The sequence below is a fragment of the Lissotriton helveticus genome, chromosome 2_2 (assembly GCF_964261635.1).
Source record: "Lissotriton helveticus chromosome 2_2, aLisHel1.1, whole genome shotgun sequence".
Lineage (NCBI taxonomy): Eukaryota > Metazoa > Chordata > Amphibia > Caudata > Salamandridae > Lissotriton > Lissotriton helveticus.
Genome location: NC_136060.1, coordinates 424,257,042 through 424,280,966, shown reverse-complemented (window position 1 = coordinate 424,280,966; position 23,925 = coordinate 424,257,042). Strand labels below are relative to the sequence as shown.

The 23,925-nt window shown below is 46.8% G+C and overlaps 1 protein-coding gene across 2 annotated transcripts in view; it reads left to right on the top strand.

Annotated features, from left to right (window-relative positions):
- LOC144821867 (uncharacterized) overlaps window positions 1–22,854 on the top strand; it is a 299,860-nt gene extending 277,006 nt beyond the window's left edge. For both annotated transcript variants that reach the window (XM_078679022.1, XM_078679024.1), the window contains exon 5: window positions 22,719–22,854. The gene's annotated coding sequence lies outside the window, so the exon portion shown is untranslated. The remainder of the gene's footprint in view (window positions 1–22,718) is intronic.
- The last annotated feature ends 1,071 nt before the right edge of the window (window positions 22,855–23,925 follow it).

The following is a 23,925-nucleotide window of genomic DNA, read 5'->3' as shown; positions in this document are numbered from 1 at the left end:
GTCAAGAGAGGTACTTCACCCAGATTATCACTCGAGATTCTGACAGAGACGGTCTCACATACTGCCTGCACACTTCGTACTTTTCAGATGTTAATTCCCAGCTAAAGCCCAGTTGAGTCCCAGAGGAAGACTGACTGATACTGCAGAGTGTGTTTGCCCTCGGCACGGACTCTGTCTTCGTCAATCTGCTGATAAAGACAGTTTTTGCTGTCAACAAGGCATGCAGAATGTCTCTTCTCCCTGAGTATTTCTAGACTAGAAGTTGCTCTGCCTTTCATGCTCTCATAGTATAACACATAGGCGCCAGTGTGTTAGGTTCTAGATTACATTTTTACGGACACATTATCAATGCTAGAAAGTTCATTTTATTCTTGTTATTAATAACATGTCTTCTTGCTGTTTTACAATGCTCTATGAAGTTGTTTTAGATATGCTGAGAAATAGATTATTCCTGTAGTAATGCATACTTTAACTTAAAAGTGTTCATTCTTCCTAGTACAGTGTGTGTGATACTATGAATATTCTGTTTCTATGGTGCCTCTGATCCCTTTATGAGATTGTTATTTACCCAAAAGCAGTACTCTTATGTCGATTACACATTTAACAGTGTCCCCAGGGCCTACAATCACTTGCCTTTCACATTCATCGCTGGTGCTTTGAAACAAGTTCACTTGTGTCACCCGTTGGTGGGAAAGCAGACCTTGTAGAGTTAAAAAAAAACACAAGTACACGAAATATTAGCCAGTTGCGTTTTGGTCATTCATGTTGTTCCCGTGCTCTCACTCTCTCACTCTCTCTCACTCTCTCTCACTCTAAAAATTTGCGTTGTAAATACGTTACATGGTATTTAAGGAATTGTGTGCAACAAATATAACACACAATTAGTGAAATTAATCAAGATTAGGTCCATGTACTGGAATTTTCCCTTGGGCTTTCTACAGTGGTATTGCAGCAAGTGGTAATACTACACTAGGTATTACAGAAGCAGGCATAGCAGTAATACTGAGTAACAGTAATAAAGAGAGTGTCAGAAGTTGATCTCCTAAAGACAACATTGAACTGAGGCACCAATTTCTACATGTGAGCCCATAATTTGAGACTCTTTTTAGGTGACAAAATCCTCAACATATGGTTTAAAACACTTGTCCCTGAAAGCACCGTGGGATTACCATAGGAGTCCAAATGCCTTATTTGGGTGGAAACTCATGATTTTCCAAAAACAGTTTTAAGAGTTAACATGAGTTAAAATAGTCTATCATTTGCTTTCAGAAACTGAAACCTCATGGTACTGCCAATTAATTAAATGTAATCTCTTAAACGGCACCTCAAAACATTCTACTAAATTGAGTGCACGGTTATACAAGATATGGAAGTGAACCTTGTATATCATGGCTTTCAATTGAAAAGGTACCTTTTTTCTCAATTCTCAAATGGCACCCAGAAAAATAACTCTTTAACAAATTGGTATCATCGTATTTTCACCACAATCCTCCACTTGATCTCCGAATTCCTGTTCTTGATTTATGAAGCCCTGTCGATGATGTCCTGCCTTTCTCCATGACTCTACCATCATTTTTGTTCTTAGAACTATTGATAGCACATTCCTTGCCCTTAGCCACCTATACTTTCCAATTGCTTGGTTGTCTGCTGTTGAACTTTGTCTATCGTGTATTCTGGTTTATATTTTCATTTTGGTGTTTACCTCCATTTCATAATTGTTCTACTGTATGTTGCAACCCCATATCTGTTTTCAGTGTGACCTTCGGCCCGGCCTCAGTTTTGATCAGGTAAGGGGAAGACTTTAGTTCTTATGCCCATGTTCTTTAGAGTCATGTCTGTTTCAGTGTTGTTGTTAGTCCATGTCTGTAAAGAGAAATCTGCTGGACTCAATACTAAGGGCTTTCCCTATTCTTCAAGGAAAACTCTTGTCTAATTTGTTTGTATTCTGGATTGTGTCCTGTGTATGCGTATAGTCAGCCCCGGTTTTGTGTAGGCATATGGCCACAGTTTCATCTTAGGAGCCACCTTGCATTGTACACATTGACAAGGATTTCTTTAGGAGTTTGACTATCTAGCCAATTCTCCTGGATGTCTCCCAGATCAACACCTTATTTGCTTTTTTGCACTTCAGATGTTTCTTGCTCATTGATTATTTTTAATGTGCTTGAATCTTCTTCCACTGCTCATTGCTTTTTATATCCACTGCTAGGCTTTTTCAATTATAGAAGCAAATGATTGCAGTTGTTTAATCAGCTGGATGTTCTCTTGCTTCCTTATTTCCCACTGCTGTTGACTTTTTAGCCTTCTTAGCAAGCTCTTCAAATTTGCTGTTTAAATAGTGTGGCACTCTGGTATGTTCTCTTGAGCAACCCAATTATAATGGGTAGGGGGACAATGCAGTCTCTCCTGTAAAAGACCCAGGTGTTTGGGGAGATGTCTCAGTTCTTACTTGCTTGTTGTCTTATTGCTGTCTCTTTTAGCATTGTTGACATTAACGTTGTTACCATGTATCTGGCTTGTCTCTTGTGCCTGCTTATAGTCAGTTCCTGTCATCAGCAGTCATTTGGCCACACTTTCTTCTTATGAACAACTTAGTATTTTACCTTGATATGTGGAAACCAAGTGATACCTCCCCAGTCCTGAACCCTTGGAAGTGGGACTAAAGGCGCTCTGCCAGCCCAGCTGTGGTCCCAATCAGAACCGGTGAAGCATGATGCAACTCAATGCAGCCCTCACAGATCCTCATGGGAACCAACTCAGTGAATCACAACTCGACACCGGACCTCGCAACGCAGTTCTCACAGCTCCTCTTTGGCATCTGTGCACACATGGAAAAATGAGCCTTGACACATTCCTCTCTAAAAATGTGCTAAAGGCAATCCAGATGAAATTATTTTGTTCCGTTCACGAGGATTAAACATGTATCCTCCTATTCATAGGAAGCCTGCTGTGCCTTTCAACATGTTTGGAAAAATAAGGTCAAACTCACAGTGTTGTAATGTAAGTAAAGTCTAGTGAGTTTGAGGAAATGTTTCCATAACTGATATGTCAAGAATGATACATTCAGAAATTTTTCTAAATGTATTATATTGCTTTGGAACAGGCAATAGATCAATGACCTAATGAAACAAGTATGATATACTATAGTTTTTAAGTACAGTTATCCGGGTTATTGCATTGTGTTGCTCTTCTGTGGTAATATAGTTATTATTACAGTAACTTGACACAACATTAGCATTCTTTTAGTAATCTTTTTGAAAATGTTTCTATTCCTAAACTGTATGCAATGATTTTGATTAGATTCCATATCTTATTAATTAAATAGCTATTGCTGTATATTGTATTTTGGAGTCTGAGCTCCTGTGTCATGGTGATAAAACTTCCATAGGCCATGGATTCATAGTGTTGGTCTCTGGTGCAATAGATTTGCTTATGCTATTCACTATTTGTGCAAGTCCTGTTACTACATCCATCCCTGGCTTCCTCACTTTCCATAAAGTACAAGAACCATAGACACAAATTGTTATTACTTGTGGGGTGATGGGTGCATTGTTAGCCGGGACTGGAGCAGAACACTTCTCCATCCTTCCTTAGTGGGTGTGAAAGATTACTGAAGGATGCCTCTTAAAGTGACTCCAGTTGCCCAATTCCCTTTATCTTCTTCTCAATGGCATGAACCATGTGCCAGGTACCATGATGCCTGGCACACAGTGCATGGATGTTTGGGGGGCAGCACATGGCGGAGCCCCATTGGGGACGGAAGCCTTGGTAGGGTTCCCCAAAGTTGCTTTCCGACAGCCTTTCCGTTGCAGTGGGACCGCCATGGAAAGTCTGTGGGAAATGGACATCATAATCCCTACGGAGGTGTCTGCGCAGGCACTGGCTTCATCGTAGGGATTAAGGCCCAACCGACCCCCTGACGGGCTCCTTGAGCCTGCTGGAGGCGTTGGCCTGTCCCTCCAACCACTGTGGTCTGACTGACGGCATTCTGAAGTGGTCGGACTGCTGTCCTGGATGTCGGTGGGACCACCACCTACGTCCGACATCCTAATGAGGGCCTAAGTGCCATTATGTAAAGCCAAACTCATCATGTGTTTTTGTGCTAGCTATAGTAGTTGTAACCGACATTATGGCAAAAAAACTTTTATAATCTTCTGAAAAGCCTGGGTCAGTATCTGTGGCAATGAATATAGGTTGCCACAGCTATTCTCCTGCCAATCAGCGTGTAAAATGTTATTTATTTATAAAAGAGATTTACACAGGACAGACCTAATTTAGAGGCAGGTTGTATTGTCCAAATTGTAAGGTCAAAATACCGGCCTGGACATAGATTTGTAAATAATGATTACAAGCATATTGTCTAGTTAAGAATAGACGTGGATTCTTAATTCCACATTACTTACCTTGACGATATGTTTATAGTCAATTTGGTGTAAGTTAAAGATGGCAAAACCCAGGGGCTATGAAGGGCTTTCCAGCGAAAATAAATACATTGGATCTGAACATCTAACTTCTGATGGAGAAGAGAGTAAGGCTAGCCCATTTTCCTCTCTTAAAAAGATGGGTCTTTGAGTGCTTAGAGACGTCATGAACGATGAGGTGAATGAATTTAAATTCTTCAGATTAAAAAAATCTACAGTTCACAGCGTTGCAATGGTTGTAAATAGAGTTGCAGTAAATGTTCGAATCATGTTTTAAAGCCACGGGAGTCTTTGCTTTGAAAAGACGAATTACAGTTACAGACAAACTAAGCAAAACTTAATATATTCTATTTGGATGAGCGCTGTGCTGCCTTTGAGTCATAAATAATTTAGACGCTTTTCAGAATGACAGTAAAAGAATATCTATGTAAACAGTTCCAGGCTTTACCGTACGCAGAATGTATAAATATGTTGGTAAGTGGTTGTAAATTTGGAAACACAAGACGGTTTAAGTACTTTCTTCGATTGCAGATGCTGAGCACAGCGCAGGATGCAAGAAGCAAGCCTGAACAAGGACGAATGACCTTGAAGTTCCACCTGTGTTAAATCACTGCATTTACGTTTTGAATATGTTTACAAATAATCCACTGATTTTTTTTAAAATCAATTATTTTCAGCAGAATATATTACAATGCAGACACCTGCAATTTTCATTTGACACCATCTAAAAGGATTGTCACTAAGGTGTACCTGTTAGAAGAAGTGAGTTCAGCCACTAGTAGTCTAAAGTAACAATCAGTAACTGCTAGATTCATCAAAGACCCGTTTTGCGAGTCTATAATAGCGATTCATAAGGAATCGCTATTACAGACTCGCAAAACGGGATTCATGTAGGAATCGCAATATTTATTGCGATTCCTACAGCTTCCTTATTTGCGATTAGCTAATTGCTAATCGCAAATAAGGAATAACTTCCCATTCATTCCTATGGGCCTACAGGCCCATAGGAATGCGAATTCAAGGATGCAAATTCAAGGGTGCCAGGGGTGTCCAAAGGACACCCTGTAGCACCCCTGATATGCAAATTTACACAGGTGTTGCGCACACACATGTCCAAAGGACATGTGTGTGTGTAACATGCAAGTGAGAAAAATGCACTAAAGTGCTTTTTTCAATTTTTTCGCTATTTACCACGAAGTCAGACTTTGTGGTAAATAGCGACCAAAAATTGCGAATTTGCAATGAAAAAATGGTTAATGAATTGCATTTAAGGAATCTCAAATAGAGATTCCTTAAATGCAATTCCTCGCAAATGTGCGAATTCTTTATTAGCAAATTTTGCATTTGGGATGATGAATCCCAAATGCAAAAATTGCACTCGCAAAGGGCCAGATTCTCAGAATCTGGCCCTTTGCGAGGGCAATTGAGCTTGATGAATCTAGCTGTAAGACTCTTCCCAGGTAATCCCAAATGTTTGCGTTTTACATACCATATTTGTATTTCAGAACTTTAATCGGAAATTATAATGATACCTTTTCTATCCCAGGATTCCCAAAATGTATACAAAAGGAGAGAGCACACTGCCTGGCATACCAGCACACAATTAGCCCAGATGCATTGTGGTAAAGGCAGTGCATGATAAAGTGCATTGCAGTTGAAAGTCATTAGTGTTCACCATTGTTGGTGCAGCCACTGCTGTGTATCTCCAGGCACTTGATTCAGGATTGTTGCCCTTCTTCAGTAGAGAGTAACATGAAATTCGGGGGTGCTGGCAATGCTGCTCACAGTCTTCTCAGGTATACTACCACTCCCAGAGCACCGGTGCATCTCAGAGCTCACCAGCCAAACAACTTAGCGAAGAGCAAGTCATGAAAGGAGGAGAGAGCACACTACTGGCATACCAGCACACAATTAGCCCAGATGCATTGTGGTAAATGCAGTGAACGATAACACTCATTTTAGTAGAAAGTCTTTAGTATTCACCATTGTTGATGCAGCCAGTGCTTTTTATCTCGGATGTATTACGTTACAACGCATACTTTTACCATGCATACCTTTACAACGCGGTTTTTACCATGCATACCTTTACAACGCATAGCGCTTAGAGGTGCTGGATAGTGGTAAGTATAATTTTCTATTCCAACTCCAGTCCCCGTGGACACTAGGGAAGGTGTTGGATAGAAAATTAAACTTATTCCCTATCCTAGAGCGCCCCCCAGCGCAATGCGTTGTAATGGTTTGCGTTGTAATACCAGCGTTGTAATGGTATTGTGTTGTAAAAAATGCGTGGTAAAGGTTGTATACCGTTTATCTCTAGACATGTTTTAGGATTGTTGAGTAGAGAGTAGCAAGTAAAATTATAGGGTGCTGACAATGCTTTGTTTCTAATCAATAATTTCATAGCAAATGTTGCAGTGATATTATCAACGCTTGTTTTTTTTGGAACACGGGAATACTGGAACTTTAGGCAAACGTGTACAATTGCCTGTGGAGGCTGTACTGCGGAGGTCCGGGATGGCGCAGACTTTATCACTTGCCCCCTCCCCTCACCCTGGAGGTGCGAAGAGCAACATGGTGCTGCGGGGAGGACCGCGCCTGCCCCAGCCGATAACCGTCCTCGGAGTGGGTGTGCAACCGGCTGGTATGGCGGGTGCACGCACGAGTATCCTGGCATAGTGGAGGAGAGGAGCCGACACAAAGGGAGGTAAGGGGGTCTGGTGGAGAGTGGAGAGTGGGGGGCCCCCACCCCCTCTTTCCCCACAGACTGGGTGCAGTAAGAAGATCCCGCTCCGGTCACTGAGACTGCACCCCTCCCCCCTCACGCACTGACCGCTGGCCAGTCAAGGAGGCTGAGCGGCACAAAGGACTCAAGGCCGGCCACACATACTGGTCCTCAACAGGGCCCCAGACTTTTTGGACCTTGCTCCGCGATGGGGGCCTTCATCGTCGAGTGGGTGGCTCACAGAGGACCCCCACCCTCTGGTTTGTCACTAGAGGCAATGTACATTCCTAGGGAGCCCCCGTGGGTAGCCCCGAGCACCGGGACACCTAGTGGGACACTGCGCGCACCGGAGGGGCCATGCATGACTAGCTGGCACGCCCTGGTATGGCGCCCCCCTGGTGGACCCCAAAACTGTTTTTAGCTACTACAGAGCCCAAGCAACCTTGGCCGATGCCCGGTGGAGCTGTCCTATACAGCTATAGAGGAGTCTGGCCCCTTGGCCGTCACCTACCCAGCCGGTCATCTGTCATTGTTTTCCTTGTCTCCCCGTTTGTGTCTCCTTCCCTCGCCCTCCACCTCCTTCTGTGATTCTTTGATTCATACTGATTTTACTATGCAACCCGTAACTCGCTGAGTCAATTGATGTAGATAACAAAACTGTTTTTACCTACCACGGAGCCTGAGCAACCTTGGCCGATACCCGGTGGAGCTGTCCTATGCAGCTATAGAGGAGTTTGGCCCCTTGGCTTTCACCTACCCAGCCGGTCATCTGACATTGTTTTTTTCTCGTCTCCCCATTTGTGTCTCCTTCTCTTCCCCTTCGATTGAACGATGATGACACCACTTGGGTGGATACTAAAACTGTTTGTACCCTCCGCGAACACTGAACAACCTTGGCCGATGCCCGGTGGAGCTGTCCTATGCAGCTATAGAGGAGTCTGGCCCCTTGCCCGTCACCTACCCAGCCGGTCATCTGACATTGTTTTTTCCTTGTCTCCACGTTTTTGTGTCTCTCCCCCCCCCCCACTTTGATGGAACTATGAAGAGGCCCCCTGGGCGGACCCCTAAACTGTTTTTACCTACGGCAGAGCCCGTGCAACCTTGCCCGATGCCCAGTGGAGCTGTCCTATACAGCTTTAGAGGAGTCTGGCCCCTTGGCTGTCACCTACCCAGCCGGTCATCTGACATTGTTTTATCTCGTCTCCCTGTTCGTGTCTCCTTCCCTCCCCCTCCTCCTCCCCCTGTGATTCTTTGATTCAAATTGATGTAACTATGTAACATGTAACTCGCTGATTCAACTGATTTAACTATGTATCCTGTAACTGGCTGATCCTCATGTAAAGCGCTCTGATACCTCTGGGTCTAGCCAGCGCTATATAAAACTTTGAAAATAAATAAAATAAATATGGAAGATGTCATGAGTGATGCAATATGTGGGGTAATTAGAAGTGCATGGCGAGGGATCGAGTCATAGTTACTTGAGATAACTATAACTGGTGAATTTCTGTGTTTTTTTAAAGTTTAAAACATTACATTGCTTCTAAAACTCCTGAATTTCACCTAACTATAACTTTACTTTCACCTTCGTTTTTTTCATGTAAACCCAAACCCTCACCCAGCAAGACCTTTTTCTGTGTGCAGTGGGGATTTGGCCTGAACCTCCCCTGCATCCTATGACCCCCTCAGGCATTAACCCCGGCAGGTCCACAACCCCTTTTTTTGTGGGTGGGGTTCCATGGATACGTGGAGCCATGCGACACCCAATGTGAAACCTATGGGAATTCCCTTCAGATTGGACCGAATATCCTGAGGTGTCACATTGGGTGTTGCATGGATTCGCGGATCCAAGGAACACCACAAAAATATTTTTTTGTTTTTAAATTGGATCCCAGGGCTGGTGCCTCTGGGAACCCCCACAAGTCCTATGAGATCAGGGTGCCCCTGTCCTTCCCCCTCATATGTTATTTCATTTTATTTTTTAGGACTCAAGGACCAAGCTCTAAGATGGCGGATGCACTTTTGCCTTCAGGTCGATCAAGCCAATCACAATGCATGGTTGAGTGTGCGGATCAGTGAAATATACAGAGTTTTTGAGCCTTAATTACTCAAAAACTACAGACTAGATTTACTCCAAATCCTAAATAGCACTCACTCCTTCTGGGCCAAAATCTAGCCTTCTTTCAAATTTAGCTGTGTCTGAGATTTCTATGGAAAACATGAATGGGGAAAATATGTTTTAGGACCACCATTTTTCTCGCCCCCACTTGACAGATAACCTCGAAGCTTTCCATGTGCAAACTAGGCAAAAAGTAGCACTTTTTAGAACGTTTTGTGAAAATTTGTCAAACAGCACCAACGTTATAAGCAATACAAAAAAGGTATTTCCTATGGAAACCCGATTCTAACTATAACTACCCACATAATTATATATATTTACACATTTTGTTTAATCATGACGAAAATGGTTGAAGGTGGACTCTCGGTGATCTATCTTGTAGAAACAACCTCACCCACGAAAAGGTTTTCCTTCATTACCTGCCCTATTGAATCTCTCTAAGATGGTGGCATGAGATACTGTGTCGTATGCTTCCTTTATTTCTGAAAGGACCACCATCGCCGTGGGTCTGCTATCAAGATGTTTTTTTTAATACATTCCATGACTTCCAGTAAGACTATCACAGTGCTCACTCCTTGACGTAAATGTGATTGCCGGTTGTGCAGCAGGCCAATTGATTCCAAGTAGGCAGAGAGTTGTCTATTAATTTGTTTTTCTGATATTTTTTACTGCTGCAGGGCAGAGGTATTAGTCTGAAGTTGCTCAGTATGCCTGAATTGGCCATAGGTTTTTCCAACAGTGCTCGAAAAAAGGCTTGTTTCCCTTATGATGGAAAGAGACCCACTTCTAAAGATTGATTCAGAATCCTGTTCAAAATTGGATTCATAATAGATTTGCTTTGCCAGTTGCGGCCGGCATGACTCGCAGGTGGGGGTGCGGGGGTTAAGCAGGGAGAAGGGTTGTGCAGGGGGTTAATTGAATAATAATAAAATAATTAAACTTACCTTCTCGCTGGCCAGGTCCCATGTCATCTCTGCTCCTCTCCTGCTCTCCTGCCTCTGGCAGGAACTGGAAGCAGCCTGCCAGACTCCCACCCCTAAGCCAATCAGCGTTGTGATTGGTTGGGACTCCGCGCAGCCAGGGGCTAATGGCCCAGCTATGTTCTCCATGCAGCCTACATGGAGAAGGGCAGAATGTGCATGACTGGTTTGGTCGGCCTCAGAAGGCCGACCAGACTAGTCATGTGCACTCAGGAGTGGGCACACCACTCCACCCCTGACCAGCCCTGCTTGCACCTGCAACCAAACCCTTCTGCATTCTCGCAGTGCGAGAAGCTGAAACATAAATTGGTACTTATTACCATTTTATGTTTCTGCTTCTCGCCCTGCGAGAAAGCAGTGGGGTGCTGCTCCTCTGCCCTAGTGGAGGAGCCGCCCCTACCAGTTCATCACTAAACCAGCTCCCATTATGACAGTCATATTAAGGCTTTTTAGAGCCCAATCCAAATTCTTTCCCATTTTCCTTTGCATTGATTGAATATTTGACTTGGTATGCCCAGACCGTTTTTCTTGGGCTACTTGAAATTCGTAGACATTTTTGCATTTCAAAATATTTTCATTAAAATATCCCAAAAGCAATTTTGGAGCTGAAGGAAATGTAAAGGTAGTTTCTTTAATTGGATGGAGAAGGGCTTTAGGGGCTCATTACGATGTCGGAAGGCCCACCACCGACAGCCAATCAGTGGCTGGCCTTCTGCCATCATACTGCTGTTTTCCTCCGCCATATTATGACGGCGGGTAAGCGTTGGGTATGCCTGGTGGATGTCCACCAAGGTTCTGACAGGCGGTCCTTTTCTGACCACCTGTCGTAACAGGAACATAGCCCAACATAGCAGCGGGACCTTGCAGGCTCCGCCGTAGGGATCATGATAACCCTTTCATCCATTCGTTTTATGGCAGACAAACCGCAGCAAAATTAATGGCGGAAATGGATTTGGGGGCCGGTAGCGGGCCCCACTTGATCCCTGGGACTGGGTCCAGGGCACTGGGGGCACCTATGATGTCCCCCTGCGTATCCCTGCACCATGCGTCAGGCACTGCATGGTGCCTGGCACGTAGTGCAGGGATTTGCAAGTACCTTTATTTTCGCATTGCGGCGGGGGCTGTTGAACGCATCCCCACCACAATGCAAAATATAGGTGATGCGACTGCCATGGTGGCGGTCTCATCGTAATTCGGATTTTGGGGAGGCCGCCTCATGGGCGGCCGGTCCCACATCCGAAACGATGGCGGGAGGATGGAAGTCCGTCTGCCATCATAGTGAGCCCCAAAGTTGTTTCTCTAGTTGTTAGTTTGGTGTTAGGTAGCATTCACAATACATATTTCTGTGGGTTATTTTTAATAGTGCTACATTTACGAGCCTTCTCAACAGAGATTACTATTGTTATGCAACCTGCAAATTATTTAAAAGCTCTCACTCTTTTGGTCATTTTTCACTGCTACTAATATGATCATTACTTTGGCCGAATGAGCACATTTTCCCTCAACAGCGTTCCTGATATTTACCAAATAATCCTTTAATTTTTTTTTTCTTTGAATATGTTTTTATTGGTTCAAAAAACAGTTGCCAAGTCAGCAGACAGTACATATACAGTGACTAGGGAACGCAATCGAGCATGTGTCATGTCCGTACCTTCGGTCATGCATATTGTAAAAGAAACAACAGTCACACCTGACTTAATAATAGAGCAAAGTAGTCCACTGGGCAAAAGTTACAAATACTGTCCATATATCAACAGATAATAGGAGCAACAGCGGTTGCTAATCCACAGGGACTGTCGACTGCTTCTACATATCTCTCCTCCGGGATGGCATAGTGAGGGCACTCGATACATCAGACAGATAATCGCACCTTTGCACATATATACTCTTGGCATTATACATATCCAAATCTTGCTTTAAACTCAAGAAAACAATGAGTGACAATAATCAACAAAACATGGAGACTTAGAAACAGGAGACCCAATACCTACAGATGAGCAGAGCATACGCGCACATGCGCCACTCTATGGAAAGGCGGTCTGAGTGGTTGGAAGCAAGTGCGTCCGGTGTGATGCCAGCGCGAGGGCTGGCCGGAATTGCCTATAGGGAAAAGTGTCGGGGGGGGGGGGTGGGAAGGGGGTGGAAGATCAGCACGGAGCAGGGGGGGGGCGGCGAGGGGGGGAGCAGATCAAGAAACAAGGGCAATGGAGGAGGACAGCAGGTAGAGGGGGAGGGACGGGGAGGAGGGGCTCCGTGGGGGAGCAAGGTGGAGCTCGTAGGGAAGTCGCTGGCAATAGAGTAAGCGACGGTAGTCGGGCGACTAAGTGATGCCTAGTTGCTGACACGAATGGTGATGTGCGGACAGAGCGGCGTCCCAGTCCTGTGCTATCGGGTACATGCGAAGCCCCGCCGTCTCTTCTCTGTGTAGCGCTACGCTCTCTGCCCCGGCCCAGTTATTAAAGGAGTTACGCCAGTCGATTGCTTGGGGGGGGGCACTATTCTTCCAACGCTTGGTAATGAGGCGCTTCGCTGTTATCAGTCCTAGGTCCCAGAATCGCTCCTGAGCTTTCGTTTGTTTAGTGCGCCGAAACAGTCCCAGAAGACAAGCTTCCCACGTGTGTGGCAAGGAGCCCCCCGTCGCCGCCGACAAAGAGGTCGATATCACCACCCAGTAGCTACTGAGGGAAGGGCACCCCCAGATAACATGCAGCAGATTCGCATCCAACAGTCCACACCTGGGGCACGCCGAGGTGGTGAGGCCGAAATAGCGATTCAGTTTATCCGGGGTCAAATATGCCCGATGCACTGTATAGTATTGGATTAGCCGAAACCGTGAGTTTCGTGGAACATTGTTCGCCCCAGCTAGCACCATTGCCCACTGCTTATCGGACCAATCGTGACCCCTGTCTGCTCTCCACTTGTCTCTCAGTTTTTGGGACGAAAATTGCGTGTGGTAGTGCAGCGCTTGGGCGAGCCAGTGCACTACGTGGGAACCATTACCCATCACATGCAGATATTGCACCAATAGGTGCGTCGGCAGCTCCTCAGAGAGGTCGCCCCAGGCCCCCGTCAGTATGTGAAGGAGTTTAGCGTGAACCAAGAATTGTCCTGTCGGCAAGTCAGTGTTAGCTGCCAGAGTTTCGAAGGAGAGAAGGGCACCCTCCTCGTACAGGTCTCCCAACCCCTCCAGGTCCACAGCCGTCCAGTGGGTCAGTGCGGCCTCTGTCAGTGTTCCCCCCTCCCAAGGGGTACCCAAGAGTGGCAGATTCGGGGCATAGGGTTTTATAGAATTCGTGACTTTAAGGCTCCTCGTAAAGCATTTCCTCGCCACCGCTAAGTGTATCTGGTCGGGGCAGCGGCACTTGGCTAAAGGATGGAACAGCGCATGTATCTGTGTGACAGTCAGCACTGAATCCGTCGTGGCCAGGTCATTTAAGTTCTTGCCACTTAGCCAGTATGCGAGCCATTGCAGCTGTGCCGCTAAATAGTACAATTCCTGGTTAGGGACTGCCAATCCACCAGCTTCCGTCGCCGCATGGAGGGTTGTCAACGCCACTCGGGGGCGCCCCTTGTTCCAAATGAGGCGTCTGGTTAGGGCGGCAAGGTCACGAAAAATTCGGGTTGGGACGTACACCGGCAGAGTCGCATAATAGTATAGCAATTTCGGGAGTACAATCATTTTCGTGAGCGTGACTCGGGCTGGGACATTCAATGGGAGAGAGTTCCAGAACGTGACCTGAGCCGACAGCGCCGAGACGGCTCTGACCAGATTACCCTCTAGTACATCAATCGGGTCGCGATAAATACGGATCCCCAAGTAGCGGAAGACAGTCGGGTACCAAATGAGCCTCTCCCCCATCACCTCAACATCGCACTCCGGCATGTCAGCTGAAAACGGATATACCCCAGACTTCACCCAATTCACGCGCAAACCCGACATGTCACCGAACGTCCTGAAGATGTCGGTGAGATCGCGTGGCATGCAGGTTAAGTCTCTGACGTAAAGCAACAAATCGTCGGCGTACAGGGACACCGAGTGCACCCCATCCGCCAGTGGGATACCCCAGATTTCTCCGGAAACTCTGAGTTGTTCCGCTAGAGGTTCCATCATAAGTGCAAATATCAGCGGGGACAGGGGGCAGCCCTGCCTGGTGCCTCTGCGAATCCGCACACTATTAGAGAGCAGCCTCCCCGTACGAATTCGTACCTCAGGAGCATGGTACAGCAGTTCCACCATTTGAATATATGCATCCCCGAGACCAAATTTCTCTAACACCCGCAATAAATAGGGCCACTCCACTGAATCGAACGCCTTTTCCAGGTCAAGAATAACGCAACCCGAGCGGGGCCAACTAGATGTGGCATATCGTTGTACCCGAAACAGCCGTCGGATGTTGTAGGCTGTGCTGCGCGTTGGTACAAAGCCGTTCTGGTCTGCATGCACCAGGGTAGGGACCAGGGGCGCCAACCTCTGAGCCAGCGCTGCCGCAAGGATTTTGTAATCCGTGTTGAGCAGGGCAAGTGGTCTATATGACCCCATGTCGAGTGCATCCCTGCCCGGCTTCAGTAGAGAGATCACATTAGCTTCATTCAGGGATGGCGGAAGCATGGCATCTTCTATAGCTGCACCATACATCCGGAGCAACTCGGGTATAAGAATGGTAGAGTAGGCCTTGTAAAATTCCGCCGGTAGTCCGTCTGGACCCGGCGTTTTGCCATTGGAAAGAGAATATATAACAGCACGCAGCTCTTCATCCATAAGTTTCGCTCCTAAGTCCCCCCCCTGGGCGTCGGTGGCCGATGGCAGGCACAGCGGTGATAAATACTCCGCTATGTCTTCATCAGTGACCCGCAAGCGGGAGCCATACAGAGACGCATAGTGGATCGTGAATGTCTCGTGTATGGCCCTCTGCGTATAGACTTCCGTGCCCCCAGGTGTACGGATAGAGAGGACCGGGGCCGTTTGGGTGTCGCGTCGTATCAACCAAGAGAGTAGTCTGCCCGGCTTGTCCCCTGCGTGATGAGTGCGTGCCGAGTGTGCGGCGTAATTAAGGTTCTTCAACCGATCCAATAGCCGAGCGTGTTCCTCCCTTGTCGCCACTAGTGGTGTGTCATCACCCTCCACTGCCTCTCGCTCGCGCTGTATGAGTACAGACTCCACCTTCGTCAGGTCTTTCTCAACCTGCTTACGCAGTTCTGCCTGCATGCCTAGGCAATTACCCCGGGTAACTATCTTGAAGGCATCCCACTCCACCCTCGGGGAAGACGCGGTGTCGTTATTTTCCTCAAAATACTGCAAAATGCTCCTCGATAAAGCCTCCCTGTATTGCGCGTCCAGTAAGACGTCGGGTTGAAGTCGCCACGTGGGTACCGGTGGGTGCGGGCGCTCCCACTCAAAGTCCAGGGTATGAGGGTTATGATCAGAGTGTGTGCGGCCTAAGTAGCATGTGTCAGTGACGTGTGGTAACAGGTCTCTGGTTAGCATAAACCTATCCAATCGAACATGCAAGGAGTGGGCGCCGGAAAAGTACGAGTACATACGCATTCCCGGATTTCGGACACGCCACACATCGTGCAAGTCCCACCGTGTTGCCCAGTCCAGGAGCGCCCTCGATGCCCCACCCGTCGGTGTAGTGAGTGCAGGAGGAAGCGAACGATCTAGTGTGGCGTCTAATACACTGTTGTAGTCTCCCCCAAGCAATAATGGCACGTCAGCCCAGGATGCCATCGTGCGCGACAATTGTGTTAGAAACTTTCCCAAGTCAGTGTTCGGTGCATATATAGAGGCCACCACTATCGGTTGCCCATCCAATCTGCCCCGAACAAACACATATCTACCCTCCGGGTCTATGGAGCTGTGCATTAGTTCAAAGGGAACCCCAGGGCGTATCCAAATCAGGGTCCCGCGTGCGAACGCGGAAAAACCTGTTGCATATAGCTGCCCCCTCCATCTACGGCGAAGTATGAGCGCTTCTGCTCCGGTCAGATGGGTCTCCTGTAGGAGGGCAATCTGGACCTGGTGACGCCGAAGATAGGAATAAACCTGATATCTGCGCGAGGGCGTGTGCATGCCTCGCACATTCCAGGTACAGAATTTAACCGCAGCCATGAAGTCTGTCGGAGTCCCCACTCACCCCCGCCCCCCCGGTCCCCCCGCCCGCCCCAGCCCCTCGGTCACACAGGCACACAGTAATCTCAGTATATCTGACCCACCCTTCCGCGGCAGCCTGGAAGTGCAATGTCGGGTAAAGAAATGTAGGCAGAAGTCTCATAAACAACATAAACATAACCATAATGCCAAAAGGTCGACAACGGAACATGTCGTCGTCCAAACGCTCTAGTGAGCTCAAATTGTACTTAAGTTCAATGGGGGGAGTCGCTGAATTATTAGATCGGTGTTGCTTAGTGTTCCATTATATCAGGAGAGGAGTGGTGTCTCCCCGCTGCAGGCGGTGTCTATATGGCCACCAGTCGCCAACGTCAATGTGCAGACTCTGGTTAAATTGCTACTGTCCGGACAGGATGTCCTCCTACAGGAGCCACATAAATGCACTCTCAACAGGCCACTCACCTCCGGGGGTCCGACCACCCCACCATGATTGTACCTCTGTCTACCTGGCGCTTGCATGGGCTCTGGCTTCCGCTGCAAGTCCGGCGTCATCTCAAGTCCCAAAGCAGGTGATAGAGGCAGACACTGCAACAAGTAAGTAGCTATGAAAACTGCAGTGCTTGGTGATTCAGTGGGGATGATGGAACAGCTGCAAACGCTGAGTTGGAATCTGCGGTCACAGCTAGATGATCAAGTCCGCCGTCTGCGGCGTGACATCAGGAAGTTCGTCCGATATTTGAGTGTCTGGTAGGCCGTAAATAGATTCATCGTCACTACCCCGATGATCGGGACTGTTGCTGACAGCCGGGCCCGGGGATTGCGAGCCACTGATCTCCGCCACCATGCGAAGGGCTTCCCGGTGTTCACTCTGCCTTAGGCCTGGAGTGGGTCCCATTTCTAACTCCGTTCGTGGTGAGCGCGCCGGCGATGTCCTCCTGTGTCTGCGTCGTCTTGCCCCGCGATCTCTGCGTGGTTTAGGTGGCATCTCCCTGGGTTCCGCGTCTACCCCTGAATCCAGCCAGGCCTCGGCGTCCTCTGGCGTGTCGAAGAAGTACGTTTTATCCTGGGCAGCCACGCGTAATCGAGCCGGAAACAGCAACGAGTACTTGATGGCCAGGCGTCTGAGTCGCTGCTTCACCGCCATGAAGGAGTGTCGCTGGCGCTGCACTTGAATCGTATAATCAGGGAAGAACATGATTTTCGCATTGTCTATCCTGATGTCCGACAGCTTCCTGGCTTCGCGTAATATGGCGTCACGATCTCGGTAGTTCAAAATTCGCAAGAGCATAGGCCGTGGGTTAGATCCTTCCGGTGGAGGGCGGGATGGCACACGATGGGCTCTCTCCACTACAAAATATTGCGACAGGGTTCCTTCCGGTAACAGCTCCCGAAGCCATTCTTCCAAGTGCTCCGCTGTGTCCCTGCGTTCCCAGCGCTCCGGCAGGCCCACTATGCGCACATTATTTCTTCTCGCGCGTCCTTCCGCATCCTCCGCCCTGTCTTCCAAAAACTCCACCCTGTTGAGGAGATCACGCACATGTTTGTCGACTTGCGTAACTTTGGGCGATAGATCAGCTACAGTGGTTTCCAGGGTGGTGGTCCTTTCAGCCAGTTTCCTGTGGTCGGCACGGAGATGCGTCAAATCGATAGCCACGCCGTCAATCTTTGTCTCCAACGAGGTGCGGGTCAGCTGCATAGATTCTTCCAGTCTCTCCATTGCTGCCAGCATCGTGTCAAGCTTGGAGGCAGTTGGATCTGATTCGGCCTGTTTCGCCATCTTCCCCTTATTCTGTGTACCACCGGCTCCCGTTCTCGTTCTGGTCCCTCCTGACATGGGGGACACAGCAGGTATCAGGACACAGCAAGAGTTGGGTGGGGGGGCGCCGGGGTGGGTCGTCAGAGCAATCCCGCTGCTAGGTGGCGTGCCGTCGGTCACTTCCACCTCTCAGGATGGCACAGTGTGGCTCACCGGGCCGTGGGACGAAGCGCGTGGCGCCCAGTGTATTCCGGAACCCACTGGTCGGGACCGCCAGTTGGTGTGGAAACAGCCAGAGTCGGGGGGTTTAAGCGTCCAATGGCACAGCTATGCCGTCCTGCGTGGGGGGTAGGTGCACCCCTGCCCCAGTGAAGCTGGCGTGGGAGCTATGTAGGGGGCTCAGAAACGCGCCCTCAGTAGGTGTTGCGGCAGTGTGGAGGGCGCCTGCACTGCCAGTGGTGCCTGTTCAGTGGCTGTCCCCAGGTGGAGGAAGGTCTCGATATACGGTGCCCGCAGCCCAGGAGTCAGGTGGTCAGCCGCGTTGCAGGCGGGTGTAAAGCAACGAGTTCTTGGCAGCCAGCAACAAGTTAGGGACGTGCTCCCCTTCGTCCCCCGCTCGCAGGTCCCAGCTGCTCCCAATGCCGCCCACACAGACCCAGCAGGTGTAACAGGCTGTCTCGGCCTCGCTCACCGCACTTCACCTCCGGTAGGCGCCGCCATAATGTGGGTCTTCGAGCGTGTAGCTGCGAGGGCTCTCCCCCATGTACTGCTGGTGTGGACGAACGCCTCGTCCCTGGGCGGCCGGTCCCGCGTGCACCAGTGAGAAGCACCGCGTTGCAGGCAGCCGGCTCAGCTCCGCGAGGGCGCCAGACTCCCAGGCTCAAACAGGGCAAAGCAGCAGCCAGGGTCAGACTCCGTCTCTCTCCGCCTACCTCCCGTTGGCTGTGCCAGCGTACGTCCCGCAGGGCAGCCGGGGCAGATTACAGTGTCTCGTCTCCTGTCCGCCGAACCGGCGATTCTGTGCAGGGGGCTACCGGCGCCACAGGCAGATGCGGCCCCACTCGCGAGCCGGGTCCCCGGCCTCAGTTGGTCACAGCCGCCGACCGGAAGTGGACTTAATCCGGGCACAGTAGAGGGACTCACGGAGGGCCGTTCCGTCGCGAAGCCAATCCGCCTCAAATCGCCACAGGGGGTAGATACACCCTACAGGCACCTCCGGTTCCAAACTGGCAGCATTTGCGTGTGTTATGCCGGATAATTGGCCTGCAGCAGGGGAGCTTCTCACGGAGCTCTACCCGGAGACGTCTGCTCTCATCGCGTGGTCAGCCACGCCCCCCACCAAATAATCCTTTAATACCACATTTTTACTTTCACAAGTTATTTCATTTTCTCTCAATTTTAATTTTAAATATTTCCAAATTTTGTTTTATACAAGCAATGTTTCAAGAAATTAAACATATTCTATTGTAATTAGGAACTGTATGGTTTCGAGACTGAGGTCCTGGAATTAATTGCAGCTGCATTCCAATTCCAATCGTGTTCTTTTGACCTAACAGGATCTTTAAATAAATTCAAACTTGGTGCGGTCTGTATGACATTGTAATTTCATCTTGTTACTTTGTTATTCAAATGTATCAAAACTTAAACATTTTGTCTCACCAATTGATTTTAGCACTTGTTCGAACACTATTCTCAAATTGGGTGCATTTGGCTAGTCAAAAATGTAATCATAATTTTGGGGCGGAGAGACAAGAGCTATGTCATTTGAAGTAATTTTCGATGACCTTGGAGAGGGATGTATGACATTACAACGCATGCTTTTACCACGCATGCCTTTACAACACGGTTTTTACAACGCAAACCTTTACAACGCATAGCGCTTTGGGGTGCTGGATAGTGAATAGTTTAATTTACTATTCCAACTCCAGTCCCCGTGGACACTAGGGAAGGTGTTGGATAGTAAATTAAACTTATTCCCTATCCTAGAGCGCCCCCCTGCGCAATGCGTTGTAATGGTTTGCGTTGTAAAAGTTGCGTCGTAAAGGCACTGCGTGGTAAACGTTGCGTTGTAAAGGATGTTTCCCCTTGGGGAGGCATTGAAAATCGAATTTCTTTTAAACCAATTTAAAAATGGGTTTGTAGGCCAGTCTGCAAATATATCTATAATCTGTTAAGACAAGGAATAATTTAATTGCATTTCTGCTCTGATTATCTTCTTACAAATACAGACTTAACTTCTTGCCATACATTCGTCTTTCCATTTTATCTGCTATTCCATGATGGAACTACTTCGGGATCAAGGAAGCATATGTATGCTTTTTCTGTCACATTTCCTTACCTCTGCGTGTTTCCTTGTGTGGCCCTCATTTCTTAAGCCCCCATTCTGGGTGTCTTCTTCACTTAGTTTCCTTTTTTTTGTTTAAACCTCTGTCTGATGGAGGAGTCTTTACAGAATTGCTGAATTTTAACATGAGATCTAGGCCCCCATGTATGGCTTACACAAGCATTATCGAAGCTCAGCCGTCTTTGAGCTTTTTTTGTGATTTTTATTTTCTTACTTCGTTTTAATATAGGGCCATTCTTTCGTTGTTTCTTTACTCTGAAAAATTGGGAATTCTTCCTTAGTTTCCTTAATCATGGCTTTCTCCTTTGATATCTCGTTTATTACTTGTAAGAGTCAACATTATCAATCTTCTCTTTATTATTAATTTTCTTTCAGGATTATCTGGCAATGTTCTGTTTAATACCAGTGACTTCTATGCAGGGGCGTAACACAGGCTCCCGCAGCCCAAGCGGTGCGGGGGGGGGGGGCCTAGCTCCAAGGGGCCCCCTCGGCACTGAACTCTGGCCGGGAGAGCTCCTGATTGAGCCCGGTGTCCCCCTAAGTACCGTGCAGGGAGGCCCCCTCACTTTTCGTTACGCCAGTGCTTCTATGGGCTGTTAGGGTCAACTGAACTGCATATGCAGTCGGTTTGCATCAAAATATCAAAAGTTATACACGATGAGGGGTTGATCGAAGTATGCAATATATTAGTACATGTATTAAAGGATTTTTTGGTCTTTAGGATCACCTTGCTTTGAGTCTATTATATGTTGCAATTTAGCTATAATGAGTTTGATGTTATGATCAGGATCTTTTACTACCTTTTACAATAGATTCAGGATGTATTCCAAGAAGTGTTGTATTGCAACCCTCATGGTGGATCCTAATTTTGAGTCAATTCTGATATCGTCTGTACCTACACACCTGCTGGGAGGACACCTACCATTGTCCCATAGTATACTCCAATTTGTGCTTGATGAATCAGTCATATAAAGAAAAGAGAATCTTCTTTGTTTTGAATCCACTACTTTAGGAGGATGTTGGTTTTTGTATGCTATCTGCTTTTGGAATGGGGCCAGAAATATTTTAACTTCTCACAGTTCAAATTGTCCTGAAAACATGGAGCAAATTGCATATCCACCAAATCCTTTAGATCTGGGAGACATGGAAAAGTTTCCAAAATAGATTTATATTACAATTATTTGTTTTGGGGTCACCATAAGTGTTTTGCGTTCACCTTTCCAAATATTTGCGCCCCTAGCTGATATTGAGTTCTGCCTCTAGGGTTATTTGTTGTGTTTATGTTTTTTACCATCATTTGCCTTATCCTCCTGATAATTCAGGTAATTGTCTAATGGAGAAAGTTGTTTATAAGAGTAGGATTTTATTCCAGTCCGAACCTTAAATTGTTGTATTTTTCAGGCAGGTGTGCTTTCAGTGGCCACCTTCCTTATTAGTGTTCTGGTATCAATATCAGTTTCTAATTCATGGAACACATTGCCCTTAAAACTCATTAATTTAAAGATCACAAGGTCCCAAGGCCCTTTCTCCGGAAAGTGAAACTTACAGGTTTCAACTACTTGTGACTTACCTCCCACGTCTGGAGTTTTCACCCAGTTTAAATCTGGCATTTAATTCTTTTCAGCCTATATAGGTTATTTTATTAGTTCTTTAGTTATTAGTTCTTTTGTTTCAATGTAGATTTTCTCAACAATTTGTATCATAAAATCGATAATGAAAGTCTTTCTTCGCCTGTTATCTCTTTCAAGGCTTCGTTTGCAGTCTGTGGGTGGCTTTATATGGTATATGGAGCACAAAATGTTTTTTTAAAAACACACTTTAACAATTTGCATGGCGGACTGCGAGCTATCTATGTCGACAGTAGAACACGTGAGTGTGAGTAACTTTTATTAAGGGTAACTTGATAACTCACAAAGACTCATCAGGGTCCGATAATCATGGTTAATGTTGATTTAACGTATGGTGGCATATAAGGCTAACATTTTCATCTATGTAAAAACGAGCGATACAGGATGACACCCTACAGTGAAACGCAAACCATTGCATTGAAGTTCAATGAGGGGCAATTGACCGATTGCATTTATCAAATTATGGCTATCATTATTTACCGTCTTTGGTTGTATTTATCAAAATTCATGGTTTCTTAATTGTGCTATCATGGGAATTTATTGATAGACTATCGTTTTTCAATTTTAAATTGTTGCAAAAACTCAATGTTATGTAACATACAGGATGGTTTCCTCACAACAAATGTTTATCTTTTCTTATAGATATATCCTGGATGAAGGGCACAATGCCCGAAATGCATTGGATTGATGTATGAATTAGGTCAAGAACAATCGATTGACCAAGTATATACACACCATATAGTGATTTGTTTTATAACAAACAAACATAAAATGAAAGAAAAACCAAAAATATAAAGATTGAGAATCACTCAAGGACTACTTGTTTTCATTACCTAGTTTAACTTATTACACCCATGGAGGGCTTTTTGACCGTGCCTGGGAGGATTCAGGCTTAAGGATTGAACCAATTTATTCTGTATAACTTACGCTCCAGGTCTGAGAGCGATACCCCAGAAGCACGTCTAACAACATAACAACTTTCTTGGAATTAATATCAACATAGAGGCTGGGCATAAGCTATCTCTATTCTCGTTTATTCTTATCTAGCCGGGTTGGATCAGGAAGTGAGTGGGGTTGCGTTGTGTGCTTTAGTTTAGTCTATGAGTTCAGTCAGGAAGTCAGTGGGGTCATGTTAAGTGTTCTTGTCTTTCCTGGGATATGGGTCAGGGGTGAGAGGGGTTGCATTATTCCAGAGTAATCTAGCCTTGGAGTTGGTTGATGGGATGTGTTCTTATCTAGTCTTGTAATGTGCTGCTTTCATCAAGCCTGGGGGTTGTGTTAGGAGGTGAGTGGATTATGAACCTAACATAAAAAAACTGATGCAAAGGTGAGTACAGACACCATTGAAACAGGCCAGGCCTAGGAGGTGGGGAAGGATCATACATAATGATATACTGCTATCTCCAGGTTTACCCTCCAAACTCACATTCATTCTTTTCATGAAGTTTCTGCTGCACAACATTGTGGTTATATGTCACGTTAATGATCTATGGGCCCTTCAGGTGTCCCTTGTTAGGTATGACACTTACCTTATGTCATCATATACCGCTTTCTGCAGTTCTGCACGCATATGGAAACTACAAGTACCAGCAAGCAAAGCTTTGTGAACAAAGACGTAAAGCCTGTCAGAAGATCCTTTTTCAGACATTGGGCAATCTGGGAGTCCAGGAGGGCGGAATCCATGCCAGGATGTCAAGATTGCCACCTACAGACAATGACCCTCAATGTACATTAATTACATAGTGGTAGATGTCTCTGGACAAAAGGCAAACACAGGTGCTGCTGAACTTTGCCATATTGAATTATCCACGCCTAGTTATGCCCGTTGCCACCTCAAGCGGCCCAAGGG